The 17,739-nt window shown below is 40.3% G+C and overlaps 1 long non-coding RNA gene across 1 annotated transcript in view; it reads right to left on the reverse strand.

The window, feature by feature from the left end:
• Positions 1–1,898: 1,898 nt before the first annotated feature.
• LOC118358282 (uncharacterized) overlaps positions 1,899–17,739 on the reverse strand; it is a 48,945-nt gene continuing 33,104 nt past the window's right edge. The window contains exon 4 of the long non-coding RNA XR_004820453.2: positions 1,899–3,347. This is a non-coding gene — a long non-coding RNA (uncharacterized LOC118358282). The remainder of the gene's footprint in view (positions 3,348–17,739) is intronic.

Below are 17,739 nucleotides of genomic sequence, written 5' to 3' on the forward strand. Positions count from 1 at the left end.
GGTTTGATTTTGACCAGTTTCTGTAACACCTGAACTGATCTGTAAGCTTGAAATATACATCCAGTTAAAGAGATTCTCCTGTACTTTTGTATACTTTTTAGCCAGTATTTCTGAAAGTAGAGCTCACGAGCCAAAAGTGGTCCCTGAAAACGAGGTAAGACAGTAATCCTGCTCATAGATTATGCATGTACTAACTACACATTGATAAATCCAGCCCAAAACGGGAGGTTTAAAAAATATTTACTAGTCGCCAACGTTCCGGAGTATAGTGCATAGTAAGTGAATACAGATTTACTCTTCTAACAGAAGGCAGCATGGTCGTTCTTACTTGCCGTTGATCTAACACAGACACTTCTGGTCACATGATCCTGTGCCCGTTCCAGATGTCAGATGAATGTCAACAACATTGCCAACTGATGGTCCCTGCCTTCGCTCTGCCCACAAGACTCTATGTCCTGAAGTCAGCCAGTGCACTGTGTGTTCCAGAAGCTCAAGTGTATATGTGCAAGGTCTGCAGCACATTGGCCTTGCAGACATGCTGATTAAGCTGGTGATGTCCTAACATAGAGGAGTAGAGGTTCAGCTTAGTTGCCTGCTCTATGTGGCACCCAAATTAACCTGGATCCTCTCATTATCTCTTGTGTGGCTTTGACCTAGTCTGCACTGCAGTTCAGGGGAGGGGCTACCCCCAGGATATAACGCCACATTGCACCAAAGTCTCTCTCCACATGTCAGTGGAAATCCAGTGTTGGATTAGAGATAAGCTAATCACTTGGTCACACCCAACTCAGTTTGAGGAGATGATTACGATCTCATTTTTGATGTCCCCTTATCTGATTAAGGATGATGAAGGGTTATTTATCTGATTAACCACGAGTAGAGAGATGGTGGTGATGGTGTACTTCTGCTATTAGAGCAAAAACATACTGAAACCGCTAAGAATAAAAGGGAACCTTACATAAACATACAGTATGCAGTACACATACGTGGACGTATACAGTATGTACTGTGTTGGAGATGGTAGTTTGTCTGACGACTCAAACTGAATTCTTCCACTGCTCTATGTTCGCTACGTACTTCAGTCTGAGACTTCCATGAAGTCATTTGTAGTAATGTCAAAATGAGAGGTGTTGTACAAAGTCATCAGCGATTGGATCATCTGTAACCAATCAGTGTATCATCCAATGACAAATTTTCTAAACACCGCTTTACCCATGTGTGTTCTGGCTTAGACCCAACCCATGAGTTTTTGGGACCAATCAGACAGTCTAGAATGGATTTCCATTCTAGAAATTGTTGGGGAGGTGCACAGATCCAGACTCATTGCGGAGAAGAAACTTACATCTGTGGGTGTGGTATAGCGTTTGGCCGGAGCAAGGAGTTTGGGTAGCCAGGAAAGGTGGTAGTGGGATATGTCAACACAAATTGAATGCCTCAGAAATACTGTACATAGTTTGCAGGCCAAGCCAAGGTCTATGGCTGCAAAGACCTGCTGAGGGTTCAGGTTCTTAAAGTGGAAGTAATTACAGAGGTGCACGCTCCATTAAAAACAACTGTTCAATACAATAATCATTCGATTAAAAAGCCCTTGTAGCAGCTGCCAAGCCTGATTTTTATCAACTGAAGATTTAATTTTTTCAGCATGAAACAAACTGAGCTTCCAAAAGTAAAATGATACTTTCAGATGTTACTTTTTATGGTTTAATTTCAATAGACAATTATGTATTCAAAGAATTCAAAGAATAGCCATAAGAATATCATCCCATTCAAAAAAAATACCATAAGAAAGGGTTTACGAACTAAAGTTGAAGCCAAATATAGAATATCCAACATTATAGTCCTAAATTACTTATACTTATACTCATGGTGAGTTGTATGGATATTGAGGTTGAGCATGTAAAATATGCATGTCCAACTTCTTAGTATGGAGACACATGATCATCTAATTGGTTGTTTGCTCAAAGCATAGCTTCCTCTGTGTCATCTAGCATATGCAGTGGTGTTGAATTGTATGCTCTTACACACGGTCATGCTGGGCACATACATATCACCCCTAACTGTTCACCTGGACTCTGATCCTTAGTACTGTCGCCAGATGTGGCCAATTGCCTCCAGCCAACCCTGCCAGTTCATTTGCTTTCCAGGAAGAAAAAACACATTGAAGTTCAGCAATGTATGACTGCAACAAAGGTAAAAGGATAAGAGTAAAACCATGGCTGAAATGGTAGCAATTTCCAAGGTTAACACTGACAACAAATTCATCTCTATCCAGTGGAATTAAAAACTATAATCAACATTCAACTTTACATTTACAGTACTATGAAGTCTATAGTAGTAGCTTAGCTTATCATGAGAGTAAAGATATTCAACTTTACATTTACAGTACTAAAATGTAATTAGACAGGCTTATCATGAGTGTAATGAGAAAGATATTCAACTTTACACTTACAGTACTATAAAGTTATTAGACAGGCTGATCTGGAGTGTAATGACAAAGATATTCAACATGTCTTACATATTGATCACTTACATATAGGGCCTTCAAAACTGTGTTGGCACGTTCAGTAAAATCTTATTATGGTGTTTGTTAACATTTCCAAGATCTAGCTAGCCACCTAAATGTTTCTAACTATGTTCGCATGAATGTTAATACCACAGACATAACTTTATTCATAAATTGAGAAAACGAATCATAGAAGAGCCAAATAGAGACACAAAATGCTGTTTTTTCATCCTTACAGTTTTACGATTACAAGCACAGTAGCCTTTCAATCGGCAAACGTGAGAGGTTATGCCACTGGTTTGTAAGCAAGCCCATTCTTCATATCAGCAAGACGGCGTTGTATTTTCCTCTCGCTCTGTGTCTTTTGAGCAAAGGAGCACATTACTTCTAGTCTTTGTTTTATTATGTTCAGCAGATTAATACATGGGGAGTGCACTGGAAAAATGTATATGAAAATGTGTACTTTACATAATTAAAAACACAGGTTACAAGCAGCTATTATAGCAGTACAATCTGGGGAATGTAATTAAAGAGAGTGTGAGAAGAGTGCAGATAAAGCTGCCGTTGCCATTACTGGCTCCCCATCATAATATTACAACTTTTGCACTGAAACGTGTTCTCTCTGAACTCATTCTGTATGACATTTTGCATTTCTGCATAGCTATCAAGAGGTTACCTGTGAATTCAACAGGGTTAGCTATACCACAAATTCACAGATGACATTTTGGGACATGTAGATACCTCATATTTTCTGTGATTTATTAATTAAAGCAAGACAAAACTCAAAATATCACTTACAGTTGCATTTGCCTGTGTCCCATGCAGACTTGTTCGAATGGAAGAACTGCAGAAATGGAGAAGAGAATGGAATGTTAGGATTATGGATAGATGGACATCTTCATGAATGGAATACTGTAAAATTAATAGAATTTACTCATGGTTATTTCTATTTAACACAATACTACGCATACATTACAGATGTTTAATAAAGCCACTAAGATATGTTCTTACACTCACTACATGTATTTTATAAACATTTTAGTAACACTTTACTTAAAGCCTGAAGGTATAATGCATCTATTATAATGCCATGTTCATCCTAGTACCCTCCCTAGTGTGGTTTATGTATTTTGGCATTCCCTGAACTGCATACAGTTCTCTATCTCACTGTGTGATTCCAAGCAACTGTTCACAGAGTGGATATATTTTTATATTACCTCACTATCAGCTAGAGGTTAAAGAAACATACTAAACATTTTGAAACAGACTCATCATCTTTAAGCAGTAGCGTTCTGACAGCAGTAGGACACACTGCAATCAAATACAAATGGCATTATGACCCAAAGACGATCTTCTCATCTTCCCATCATTTCCATGCACCTCCCCATCTTTTAATAGCTCCTCTTCATGAAACACAGAGATAATAGAAGGCAACGGGCCAAAAGTTGAAGAAAAGGGGAAATGATTAAAGAACCTTATTAAAAGCAACCTTGTAGAATTGGACATGTGATGGAGAGCACATTATGAGACCTGATCCTTTTCAAATGACACCACGGTTTCCCGAACACGCCGAAAAACCTGATTAGGGTGACAAGCACTGAGTGATACTGCAAACCTGTTAATAACATGAAAATTAGAAGGGGCTCATGCAAAGAAAGGAGATTAATTTAGCTGGAGTCCATCTCGGGCAAATTGCGAAGTTGTGAATATGTTCTCAGATAATGAGCCTTCCTACTTGTCAGCTCACTTGTCATTTTCTGTAATTAATGTTAAGGAAGACTCCTTCCTGATGGTTCGTATTACTCATGTACCAAGAACATTTCTTCAGAGAAATAATTTACATTTATTATCATCAGTCTGTTTGTGTGGTTTATTCCACAGCGGAGTAATTTATTGCAGCACCATTTCGCTCGCCTTGATTAGTCATTCGTCAGACTGAGATGTAATTTTTTTCTTCAGATGTCTGGGCCAGGGAAATGTAAAGTGTTGCAGCATCATATGGGTTCCTGGATGCAATACCTCCCTGCTATATCTCTCCTTGTTTTTGTCTTATTTTTTTTTAAACAAACATGCACAACATTCTTTTATGATTGGAAAATAAGCACACACACACTCACTCACACACACGCACGCACGCACGCACGCACGCACACACACACACACACACACACACACACACACACACGCACACGCACACGCACACGCACACGCACACACACACACACTATGTATACAAAAGTATGTGGACACCCCTTCAAATTAGTGGATTCGTCTATGTCAGCCACACCCGTTGCTGACAGGTGTATAAAATTGAGCACCACAGCCATGCAATCTCCATAGACAACCATTGGCAGTAGAATGGCCTCACTGAAGAGCTCAGTGACTTTCAACGTGGCACTGTCATAGGATGCCACCTTTCCAACAAGTCAGTTCATCAAATTTCAGCCCTGCTAGAGCTGCTCCAGTCAACTGTAAGTGATTATATTGTGAAGTGGAAAGGTTTAGGAGCAACAATGGCTCAGTCGCGAAGTGGTAGGCCACACAAGATCACAGAACGGGACAGCCGAGTGCTGAAGCGCGTAACGCGTAAAAATCGCCTGTCTTCGGTTGCAACACTCACTACCAAGTTCCAAACTGCCTCGGGAAGCAACATCAGCACAAGAACTGTTCGTCGGGAGCATCATGAAATGGGTTTCCATGGCAGAGCAGCCTAAGATCACCATGCTTGTGATGAATCACACTTCACCATCTGGCAGTCCGACGGACAAATCTGGGATTTGGAGGTTGCCAGGAGAACGCTACCTGCACGAATGCATAGTGCCAACTGTAAAGTTCACCTCAACCCCATCGAACACCTTTGGAATGAATTGGAACGCCGACTGCGAGCCAGGCCTAATCGCCCAACATCAGTGCCCGACCTCACTAATGCTCTTGTGGCTGAATGGAAGCAAATCCCCGCAGAAATGTTCCAACATCTAGTGAAAAGCCTTCCCAGAAAAGTGGAGGCTGTTATAGCCTTGAAGGGGAAACCAACTCCATAGTAATGCCCATGATTTTGGAATGAGATGATCGACGAGCAAGTGTCCACATACTTTTGGCCATGTAGTGTACATTGTGTTGCATCCACAAGACTCACTTAATTTCAGAATATTCCCAATAATCAGTCTTGTGAAATTATAGGTTTGCAGGACATAAATACAGCTCAGATGATAATTAAACAAATCTTTGCAAAGCTATCATCCCCTAATTGATCATTAACATGCTGAAATGATTGACTCTGGATTACATGAATACTGCTAGCTATAAATAACACAGCACACTGTCAGTATAAATGACTGAGGAGAGAGGAGAGGTAAATAGGTTATGGCTAGGCCTAGAAAGATCTACATTTAGAATACTGTTGACAATTATACAGGGCCTGTTCCTTTTCTAACGTTGAATAAAAATCAATGCTGCGTTGTTGATTACTATGTTACTTTCAGAATACATTTGGTCACCATTGACGCTACCTGAGGAACTGTGTATCAATAATGGACTATATACTGGACTAACAGACCTTGACGTGATGTGTCAAAACTGAACTAACGATATACATCGAATAATCATCACATCACATTGTCATATAGCACATTAACGTATTCATATTTTTCTTTACAGTACAGTTTTAACTGGTCATTGGTAACGGGGAATGTATATTTTCCCCTGTGATTTACAGAGGTGCAGAAATGAAATGAGTGCTCCTACTGTGCTGTAACCATAACTCAAATAATATCCATCAGAGATGTATATTTAAATCAGCCTTGCTTTGCATTGTGTCGGTAAATGTATACGCCTATTTCTTAAATGTATTATTCATCGGAGCATGTAAATAATGCATTCTTGGTTCCATAGTAAATTAACCCTTTACCTTACCAGGGGTACAGGAGTCATTGTTTTGAAAGGCAATTATGTCATTTAATTAATGCTGTAATTAATACTGTAATTAGCTTAAATACCCTGCAACCGGGTGCCACCACTAAGCTGTCTTAATTAAACAGATTGAAAGGTTTTATATCTTCTTTTTGTTGCACAGTCAGTTTACATGCAATATAGCAAAATACTTAGGTCACTATCAAACATGCATATAGACCTATGCAGTCAGTATTTTGTATCTGTCTGTATATTTCACTGTATATTTGAATAACATGCAATCAAACTCAAACAATGCAACAAAAGTCCACTCTGTGCTTGTCCAACCCAGACAATTAACATAGTTAGAACATTCAAGCCTTATTCAAATAGGAAATGATTATGCAGCTTGATGGACATCCATAATCAAACTGATTCTAAGACTCCTTCATGGTCACAGACATGAGATCTTTCACTTGGAACTCAGTTAGTCGTCTAAAAAATAATCAAGGCCAATAAATCCATTGTAAGCACTTTCAAAATAAAGGCCGGGACTGTGTAGTAGAAGATAGTGTAGTCCAGTATTTTATTACTCGGGGGCAGTAGTGGAGCAAGGAGACAGCTAATCCACTAGTGCAGAGTTTTTATCCTTGCCCAACCTGACAGTGATAGAAAGTGTTTTCCCCAAACTAGAAAAATAGTTGAAAGAAGATGAAATAGCAGAGTGGTCAGTGAATACTGAGGGATTTCTAGCCCACTATACTGCAATGCCAAGTTTATCTTTGTATTCATAGGTTGTGAGCCTCCATACACCTCATGTATTGTGCACGTATGACACAATCACATATACAGAGAGCTACCATACTTGCTTAAACAGTGTAGGTTCTCCCTTTTCAAACTATGCTAAATTGTTCAGACCGGTTTAATTTAACATTGGGAGATGTACTAACTCGGTAGGCTATATCAGACTATTAAAATGGATGTTGTCTCTTTGCCTTTTGTTGTTACTAAAGGATTTGAAATTGAGTTATTACGCAGATATTTGAATAACTTTAGATATGCCCATTCTAATGTGCATAAATATACACAAATAAAGAGATAAACACTGTTCTCTGGTGCACACAAGACACATATTATATAAACTTGTTCTGTTCACACAAAACACAACTAGGCATCCCTGGGTTACCAGTGCCTTGAATTTGGTTCCTAGTGATTTTATCAATGTCGTTAGAACATTCATTGAACTAAGTGAGAAATCCATCAAAAGCTGACAGCAAGCTGTAGACTAATGGCTGTTAGGCTGTAATATTTTTTTAATATGATTTTTATTTCACTTAATTTCATCTTCTCTTAACGGAGGTCCCAAGTCAGTAGAGAGCTGCTCAGAGCAGTGAGTTTACTGCCTGCTTCAGTTTCCAGTTACACTCTGTCCCCCAACCCAACAACAATATGTCGGGGAGTAGCCAGAGGAGTTTGGGGTTTATTGTTCTCTTTGTCCATCTTTACCTGTATGTCTTAAATACACAAGTTCAATCTGATGGGACATAATGGGTTGCAATCTGACCTGAAGTACTGTAGTTATTAACGTATTTGATACAAAAGTGGTTGTAGGCTATATTAGAAAATATAGGTGTGTTCAAGTTAGAGCAGTTCACTTTGTAATGGGATAGTGACGGAAACATGCAAAACATACAGCATACTGGCTGATATAAATGGTTGTTTATCTCCACATCCTGCGTTGGAATGTAGCTTGCTTCCTAATACACCATGCACTGTAAATAAAAAAGTAGCCCAGTGGGTTTCAATTATGTGCTAACATAAACCTAATTTTACACCTCCCTTCAGTAGTAGCCCCTGTTCTTACACTTCATGTCTCCTGAAACAATCGAACACTGCACTGAAATTGCCTGAAACAATCAGACACTGCACTGAAATTGCCTGAAACATAACGAAACAAATTAAATGGAAATGTATTTCTCGGAACAGGATTATCTGTCCCTGTGACTCTTATCTCTCCCTTGCTGTTTACTTGAGTAAAAAGGAGAAAGATCATTTTACAATTAATGGTAGAGTTTTCAGGACCCCTACTGTAATAATTAGATGACACATCTTCAAGAAATACCCCTCCATATAGCCTAACCTCAGATTTCAATGATCTTGACCCTGGATATATTAATAGATGAGTTAATGGCCTGCAGAAATCCTTTAATTTATGCCAGGGTGAATTAAGAAGAAGTAATGGATTTTTATTTTCAAAATGTCCAGACACGGCATTTCCATTGAGCTTATCTGAGAAATCAAATGACCATATTATCTCTTTGAATGGGTCTTCTGAAGCCATATTTCACACTGTCTGATGAGAGTAGTTCTGACATTCATTACATGATTCTTGCTTTATTGTAGCTTGGTATTACATGCTATGACAATGGAGGATAATCATTTCCTAGCCCACAGTGAAGGGGATGGCCATGAATCATAATTTTGGATTAAAAAGACAAATTAAACTTTTAGCAATTAATGCAATGTAAATATAAATGAAATGCTATAATGTGCAGTAAGGTACATTATAATACAAATTCCCAGACTTTTGGAAGACAGCAAACCACTATTTTGCTTCCTTCAGCTTACTCCTTTTCCTGAATTTAAGGATGTAAATTATGCTACCACATGTGTTGTTGATATTGATGAGAAACTACCACAGTATAATATGCAACAATCCATTCCAATTGAACAGATTTCTCCTATTTTTTCCTTAGCAGGTAGCCAGGAAAACCTGACAGGGTGACGGTGTAATGAGAAATATGATAATTCTGTTGCACATTAATTTCATGTCCTGTGGGTTCTGCAAGATCACTTATTATTCGTAACAAATTAAATCACTGTTTTACCTAGTATCACCCTGTGTATCAAAGAATCCTTTCCACTCCTCGATCAAATTAGCTATATTCTTACTCCCACACAGTGGTTAAGTACTGTATATCATAACATTTCCTTGAAGTTGTAATGGGTGTGAAATTATTTGGAGATATGCATAACATACAGTACATAGGCTCATTTTTTCAAAGTGCATGGAGCTCTTAGTGCCGGATTTGATGCATTTTGTCTAAACTGGCACTTAAACATGAGCTATAACAATGTCATTGTGCTGCCCCGTGATGATGAAGTCATCCTTATATACTTGAAGGAGACACTTTTTAAAATAAAGGGACCACTTTCTCCTGCCACCTAATGTTGTACACACCCCAGGGTTGCATATTGGTGTTATAAGTGAACTTGAGCCCCCCCTGTCAAATAGCAGTGCAACACTGGCAGTTATTTGGGGTTTGTTTGTAATCTTTTCGGGCGCTTTGTCAGGCAGGCACAGTGATATTAGTGCGAGTGCACAAAAGCCCCAGAGTGGTGTCACGCACAATTAATGTCCCCAGGTAGCAACTCCATTAGTCTTATGAACTCAAGCCGCAGTGGGGAATGCTAATGGCGGAGGTGCCGTAGGGCATTAGGAGAGTGCAGAGAAAGCCCCCACTATACCCTTCTACTTGACCACTGTGTACCTCCATCACACATTAGAGCTGTGCGACTAACACCCCCCCAACCTTAGCACTTAAGTGAGACATACAGATGCAGGATATTAATTTGATCACTCTTTTGTTTCTGACAATGATCTTACACTGCAGGAATACAAACGTGTAGTGTATTTGAGTTTTTTTTAAATACTTCTAAAGTTTGTAATTTCCAAATTTCAGACTTGATTTGCCCTAACAGAAAATGTATCAACCCCTACAAAAATGTACATTTATTATAATCCACATTTCCAGTTGCTGCAGGATTATGTTTTAAGATCCTACATCTGTAGGGTTCTGTTGAACAGCAATTAGAATGTGAGGAATTCATGTGCAATGAATGCACCCAGCTCTCATGTAATGTATTGAGCATAATTAATGTGGGTTTGGTTTTATCAGAGCTAATGATACAGACCAACCAATGCTTCAAATAACATATATATTTCTCAAGATCTCTGGAATTTTATCCAAATACAGCCGAATCAACTCAATAATGCCCTCAACCCCTCTAAACGCTCCTGTAACATTTCATCCAATGGCATGTTCTTGTAAAGGCCCTAAATCTATTTTCCGCACGTTATAAGTGAGAGAAAAAACTCATGCGGTTAATCAGTGTCAGGTTTCATAACATGTCAGGTTCCATGCCATGGTTTTCAATCCCACTTGGTCACATGACCTTCCACACGGACAATCCCCAGCTGACCTTGCTCATGTAGCCATGCCCACCGGTTGAGCTGATCTAACAGGCCTACAGCTGCGCTAGCTAGCCCCCAGGGTGAGGCCCTGCACCGTGCCTGCTCTAGCATGTACGTATTTAGGAAGGCTCGTAGCTACCTTTATATCACAGCTCAATAAAATTAGGTTTCCCTCAAGCGTATATATCAATTCTGTGTCACGCAGCCTATGAAGCAAAGAAAGAGACAGAGGTGAAATCACTGAAAGTGTGAGCTGACAGAAAGCAGAGCAAGACAGTGAGAACATAGTAACAGAGTAATTTGGGAGACCGAGCCCACAGCACTAACCTTCATTCATAGATGAAAAATACATCCCTGCCAAAACAGTGACTGCAAACACAGAGAAGTCACTCTCCGCTTATTCACACCCTCTATTATATTATCAATTACACATTATAAATATACTCCAGATGATTTTGTTTTCTGTGGCTTACTCCATCATGTCGTGCAGTCATCACTCAAGCTGAGGCCCACACGGGAAGGCTAGCACCGTTCTCACGTTCTTGGGGCTCCCTCTCACTGTTGCTGCTTGGAATGCAGTGCCTGCTTTATTGCTAGTGGCAGTAATTGCACTTATGTTTGACAGTCCTTTGTTGGGATAAACCCCACAGCTGGCTTTATTTCAACTCCTACTGTAACCATACAACCGCAGTCAGCCTTGATATCTGACAAGTAACCCACAGCCAAATATACTGTATGCTGAAACAGCTCAGAATGGGTGCTCTGAATAGTGTACAGTATGTCTTCACAGTGCTTGTGTTTTGACAGCATCTGTTAACCTGAGAACAACCCAAACTGTTTGTTTACATGTAGTAGTTCAGAAATGTTGTGTTGCTAGGGGGGAGGCATTCAAAATGGAAGTAAGATGTCAAATGTCTATAGAGAGCCATTTACCTGAGAACATCAATATAGGTAAACATGAACACATGCAGCTAAATTTATCTCAGCAGATTCATCAGATCATTTGTGCACAAATAAGCATTTGTTTAAGCAACTATAAGCATGGGATCATAATGTGGATGCTATATGATTCAAGTCACTGGCGACTTTATGGAGAGTTTTGGGATGTACCTGTAGAGTATAAATAAGTAAAGGGCAAAGGAAAACTAGAGGAAGACTAACGATGACACTGATACGACCTACAGTTCTTGTTCTGTCTCAAGCCTTTTTGAGAGACCTCTCTGCAATGTTATGTGGCCTTCAATACCGTAGGTGTATAGGTGTTTGCTCAGTCAGTCACAGAACTCATACACCCAAGGAGTGAAGCAAAATGAGTCCATGGGAACCTGATGATGAAGCAGGGATGGTGTGCTGGAAAATTATAGCCGTGGAAGAAATTAGATGTGCATTGAGCCCCCAGGCAGAGAGAAATAAAATACTCCTTTAAATGGAGTGTAGAATTCATATCCCTAAGTCACTTCCAATATGTAAATCTAAGACAATTTGTGCAGTACACATGGGCTGCACTTTGTGTTTTCTGTGTATTATAATGGCTGGTCCAGTGATTTCCTGTCCTGTGTGTACTGTAGCTAATCCATGTCTATTTACTTTTTGTTTTTGTTGCAAATTATAGCATTCACTTTTATCCCAAAATGGCTTGCTGCATCTCATGGATCCATTTGATCTTGGTAACCATGGTAACATTTAATAATTGAAGCACACAGCCTTTACTGAATGCAATATTTTACATGCCCTGGGCTTTGATAGAGCACTTTGACTGTTATTGTTCCTCAACTAGTAGTTTGCAGACATGTGGACCTGGGCCAATGTTTTGGGGAAAATGGTGACTCACAGAATCCAGCTTTGGCTGCTTTGTACACTCTGACAGTGTTATTTAAGATGGCCAACAACACTGCAGTTGTTAACTATTGGATTGTATTAAGCCTCTGCCACAGCCTTTTATGGATCCGATCGCATCCCACTGCTCACATGTTTGACTTTGTGACTTTCCTATCAATGAGGAAAACAAGTGTTCCCATTGATTTGCACATTAAATATATTAGTAATAAAAGAACATCCTGCAGCAAACCAATTGTAAAATCAATAGTAATTGGTGCAAAAATATTATGAGTGCTTGGTCTGCAGTCTTATTGTCTCTGTAACTGACCACTAAAATCCTGAATGTTTGCACAATACATGTGATAAATGTTGATGACAATGTCAAATAAATGTATGGGTGGGAGCCTAAATATAAATAGAATAAAATCTGAAAAGGTCAATGAAAAACAGGAAAAAAAAGAGCTGCTACATTTGACGTACATGTATTACAACGGATATTTTGATCTGAAGAAAATGAGAACATTTGAAAAGGGAAAATGTTCTGCCCACATATATCATGGGAGTTTCCCAAGGGTGGTGCGACACACTGCAAGGGCCTAAAACCACTGTTAATTCCCTCTGGGATCTACAAGGCCCCAGCCCTTCCCCCACAACTAGACATCTGAAGCAGTAGAGGACGAGGACATGCTGGGTGGAGAGGAGGGGTTGATGAGACATGGGGAGTATGAGGAGAAGGAGGAAACATATAAATGTTTGGTTTTTGTATTGGTTTCAGTCCTCACCGCATCACAGCGGATAATGAAAATGCATCAGATTCAAAATAGTTATGATTGGGCTTTTCAAGATAATGGTCTACTTGGAGTTTCCATCTGTTCCTCTCCAGAGCTTTTTAATGTTATGATGAGATTGGCAAACTGCACTCAACACTCCTTTACTACCTTGGATCTCCATAGTGCTCTGTAATGTCTATCACTAATCAATCAGCTCCAATTGCATGTGGCCTATTGAGACTAAAGTAAAGCAACATTATCACCACAGAGATCAATAATAAGAAACATCCCTGGAAATAACACATTCTTAATTTAACCCTTTAATTCATTATCGAGGCTCCTCAAAAGTAACAACATAGTGTAACGACCCTGGGTTTATAAGCGAGGAAATCCACCCTGCCACACGAGCATGCTTTTGCGATAGCGCGCAGGACCTCGGGCTCGAAGGGCGAGGGTTCGAGACCTGCTCCCTGCTGTTTCATTACAATACATTTGGACGATAAGGAACATTTTTTATCACCTAGACCAGGGGTACTCAAATCTTAACCTACGAGTTCTGGAGCCTTCTGGTTTTCTGTTCTACCTTATAATTAATTGCACGCACCTGGTGTCCCAGGTCTAAATCAGTCCCTGATTAGAGGGGGGAAATAATGCGGTGGACCTGGCTGAGGTCCAGAGTTGAGTTTGAGGGACCTAGATGATATCGATATGGATAACTTCCCATGGAGAAAGTTGTGAGAGAGTCTCCTGTCCCTTTGCTCTCTTTCTTCTGTGGTCTCTGTCTGCCATGGTGTAGGTTAACCCGTGGAGCAGGAAAACAAAGCATGAGGTGTGTCTTATTCTCCACAGAGTGCCCTGGGGCCGAGGAGTGAGCTTGCTGCCATCCTGGAGGCTTTGAGTGCTTTATAACACTGTACACAAAGGACCAGCTTCACACAGCCTGGTCATTAGCAAGTGGGCAGTAGTGAAGGCAAAGCCGGAGAGAGGTCTTCGACTGTCCTGCCACCACACCTGCTTCCAGGCGTGGAGAGCTCAGAGAGCCAGCCCGGCCTTGCATGAAGAATTACTTTTTGTGCTCCAAACTCCTGGGAAAGCAGTCAAGCCCCTGCCTGCTGTCATGTCATTTAGGTAATTCACATATGACACCAGTCTTTGTCTGAGAGCACAAAAACTGCAGAAAGGATGAGCAATACTTTAAATGTAATGTCTAAACAAGTTGGCTGCTCATAGATTACAATCCTCAGGATGCAAATTGAGCCATCACGTAGGGTTGAATCCCAACCTTAAGATCCACACGTGTAACTCAGATTTCATGCAAGTCTCCCAAAGTATGATTTACTGAAATGTCTATGAGATGAAAATGAATTTTCATAACCATCCAATAATGAACTCCAGTGTAATGGCTGGAGAAACAGAGCACCATCATTATCCAGGAGCCAATGTGTTGATTGCTTCATTATGTTTGTCGGTGCCTTGGATCAATGGACTGCACAGGGGTGGCATGTGAGTTCAGAGGTCCTGTACACTGTTAGAAAAAAGGGTTCCAAAAAGGTTCTTCGGCTGTCCCCATAGGAAAACCCTTTTTGGTTCCAGGTAGAACTCTTTTTTGGTCCAGGTAGAACCCTTATGTATTCCATGTAGAACCCTCTGGAGAAAGGGTTCTACATCAAACCCGAAGAGGTTCTACCTGGAACCAAAAATGGTTCCAGTTCTCCTATGGGGACAGCCGAAGAGCCCCTCTGGGTTCTAGATAACACCTTTTTTCCTAAGAGTGTAGGCTTCATACAGTCAGTATTAGAGATTAATGAATCTGAACATATTAGATAGTACCAGTGTAAAAAAACAAATATCTGAAGCGTGTAAAACAAATCTACAAATGTTAGTGTTTGGTTTTAACATGTTGGCAATGTCAAATGTGCCACCATATTAGATCAACTGTAATTCACAGTCCTTGTTCCTTAAAATGACACCAGAGGATATGAGGCAACAGAAGCTTCACTTCAACCAGCCACTTCTGAAATAGACACCAATCCAGCTAGTTTCGCCATGTGCAATGTTGATGGAGGCAGATACATCAGTCTCAACTGGACTACAGGTTGATGGATGTCAGCCGAGGGACTGGTAGATTGGAGAATAAGACCGGATATGTGACATTTACTTACAGAGAGCGCTCGCCGGCAAGCAGCAGTGTTATGTAAATAGCACACCTGTCTGCCCATCGACATCCCTGGCTTATCTGCCTTTCATTTGAAATATCAGCACACCATTTTGTACCATCTGTGGTATTATTTGTTCAGCCGACTGAAAAGAAAGGACTTTGAATATCAATATGAGATTTGAGAATCACATAGCCATGGCTTTTGCTATTCAACATATATATAGGGACGTTTTAAGTACCCTTTTTGTGAATGCATCCTAATGTTTATTTTGATATTATATCAAACTGATGTTGACCTTTGATTCTCTGAAAACTATATAAATAAACTGTACACTAGGAAATTGACTAGACTCACATGTGACACTCATAACTACCTTGGGTCTTTGTTGCACAGCTCATGTTTGGTGGCATATCTCAATCAGACGCCGGCTCCCAGAGACACTATTGATTTCCACCAGTATGTCACTATGTCATTGGAGCATGCCAACAAAAATGAACCAGATAAAACAAGACATGTGATGCTGTGATTAGAACCATTCCTCCTTTCAGTCACTCTTTTTCAATATTCTCTGCCATGGCAGTCAAGCAACATTGGATACTTTCTCCAAGTGGAATCTCTTTTTTTTTGGTCCTCCACTGTTTTTTTTTCCTTTTAAGGAACGGTGAAAAATGAGAAAGGACAAGCCTGAGAAGGAGGTGATGGATTGCAAGACCATCAATTTGGGAGAGCAGTCTCTTCTCAGGCAAGCGAGTCACTGAAATTTAAATTATTAATCTCATGTAATAATATGTGGCACAGGCAAAGGCTGGGGAAACAGTTTGGAAATGGTTGTCCTCTCTTCTCCAAACACATGCAGGTGGATATGACTATCCTATGGACTGTAAATAACTGCCTCTCCTCACTTTAATTGCTTTTTGGTGAATATGCCCCAATTGTGTCTCTCTAATGACTTTAGTTTCATCAGGTCCTGCAGAAATGTTTTGAGGAAGAAAATCCATTGTGCCCACTAACAATGAAAAATTCATATTGTTGTTTTTTTACACCTCTCTCCCTCTCCCCTTTTCTCCCTCTCTCCCTCTCACTCTTTCATAGTCTATGATATATTTAAATGTTAATAACCATTCATTCTTGACACCCGTTCTACCGAGCCCCAAGTTTAACAGGAAATCTATTTAATCTGAAGAATCTCATTACACGATCATGGCAGAAGCTAAAGGCTTGAAGGTACTCAATAAGAGAGAGAGAGGGGGGGGGGGCAGAGAGAGAAAGACAGATAGAGGGAGAGAGGCAGAGAGAGAGAGAGGGAGGCAGAGAGAGAGAGAGAGAGAGAGAGAGAGAGAGAGAGAGAGAGAGAGAGAGAGAGAGAGAGAGGGAGAGGCAGAGACAGGCAGAGAGAGAGAGAGAGAGAGAGAGAGGGGGGGGCAGAGAGTGAGCTAGATAAAGGGGAGGCAGAGCGAGCTAGATAAAGGGTAGGCAGAGAGTGAGATAAAGGGGAGGCAGAGAGAGAGAGAGAGGAAGCAGAGAGCAAGGTAGATAAAGGGGAGGCAGAGAGAGATCGAATGAGGGAAGTCAGAGAGAAAGGAAGGGCTAGGAGAGGATACAAGGAAATACATTATTCAGAGGAGATTCTTTAATTTAATTGTTGTGCATGAAGTAAGGTGTAAAGACTCTTGCCTATTCCTCCATTTGAGAAGTTAATGATAGAATGTTTTCTATTGTGCTGTACAGCTGGTAGGTTTTACCATTCAAAGAGAGGCAGAAAGGAGAGCGCAGAAACCCTTCACACCCTCAGTGCTTTTGACTGCATACCAAATAGTAACTCCTTTTAAGGCCATTCAAAGATTATCACTGATTTAACTGTCTGTTCAGAGCATTAGCAACAGACTGTTCCCCAAACCTCCAGAACACCCTTCTCCCTTCCTGCTCCTATTATCTCATCCACCAGCACTATTTCATTTAATTCCCATGAATATGCAATGAATTTCATTTTGAATGCTATTTTCATCTGCTCCTGTAATCACAAAAAATTCCAGTGTAATTAGTTTCTAATGACTTGCTTTAATTGTTGTAGTAATCATTTTAATTACCCAAATGCACAGACATTAGACACTAAAAAGAAAATAATCTGCTTGTACCTCCTACTGTGTCTCTCATTGTCCAGAGTTTGATATCTAGATTTTGACATGGGCCGCCTCACTCAAAGACAGGGGCAACAGGGGGTGCAGTGTGTGGATGTTTGATGACACGAGAGGGGCTGTGAGTAGGGTGACCGAGGGAAAGAGACAAACAGATGGGACATGGCTTACATTGTAGCATCTCTGCTGTGTGGAAATGTGCATGTCCCTA

This window comes from Oncorhynchus keta, chromosome 25 (assembly GCF_023373465.1).
Source record: "Oncorhynchus keta strain PuntledgeMale-10-30-2019 chromosome 25, Oket_V2, whole genome shotgun sequence".
NCBI lineage: Eukaryota > Metazoa > Chordata > Actinopteri > Salmoniformes > Salmonidae > Oncorhynchus > Oncorhynchus keta.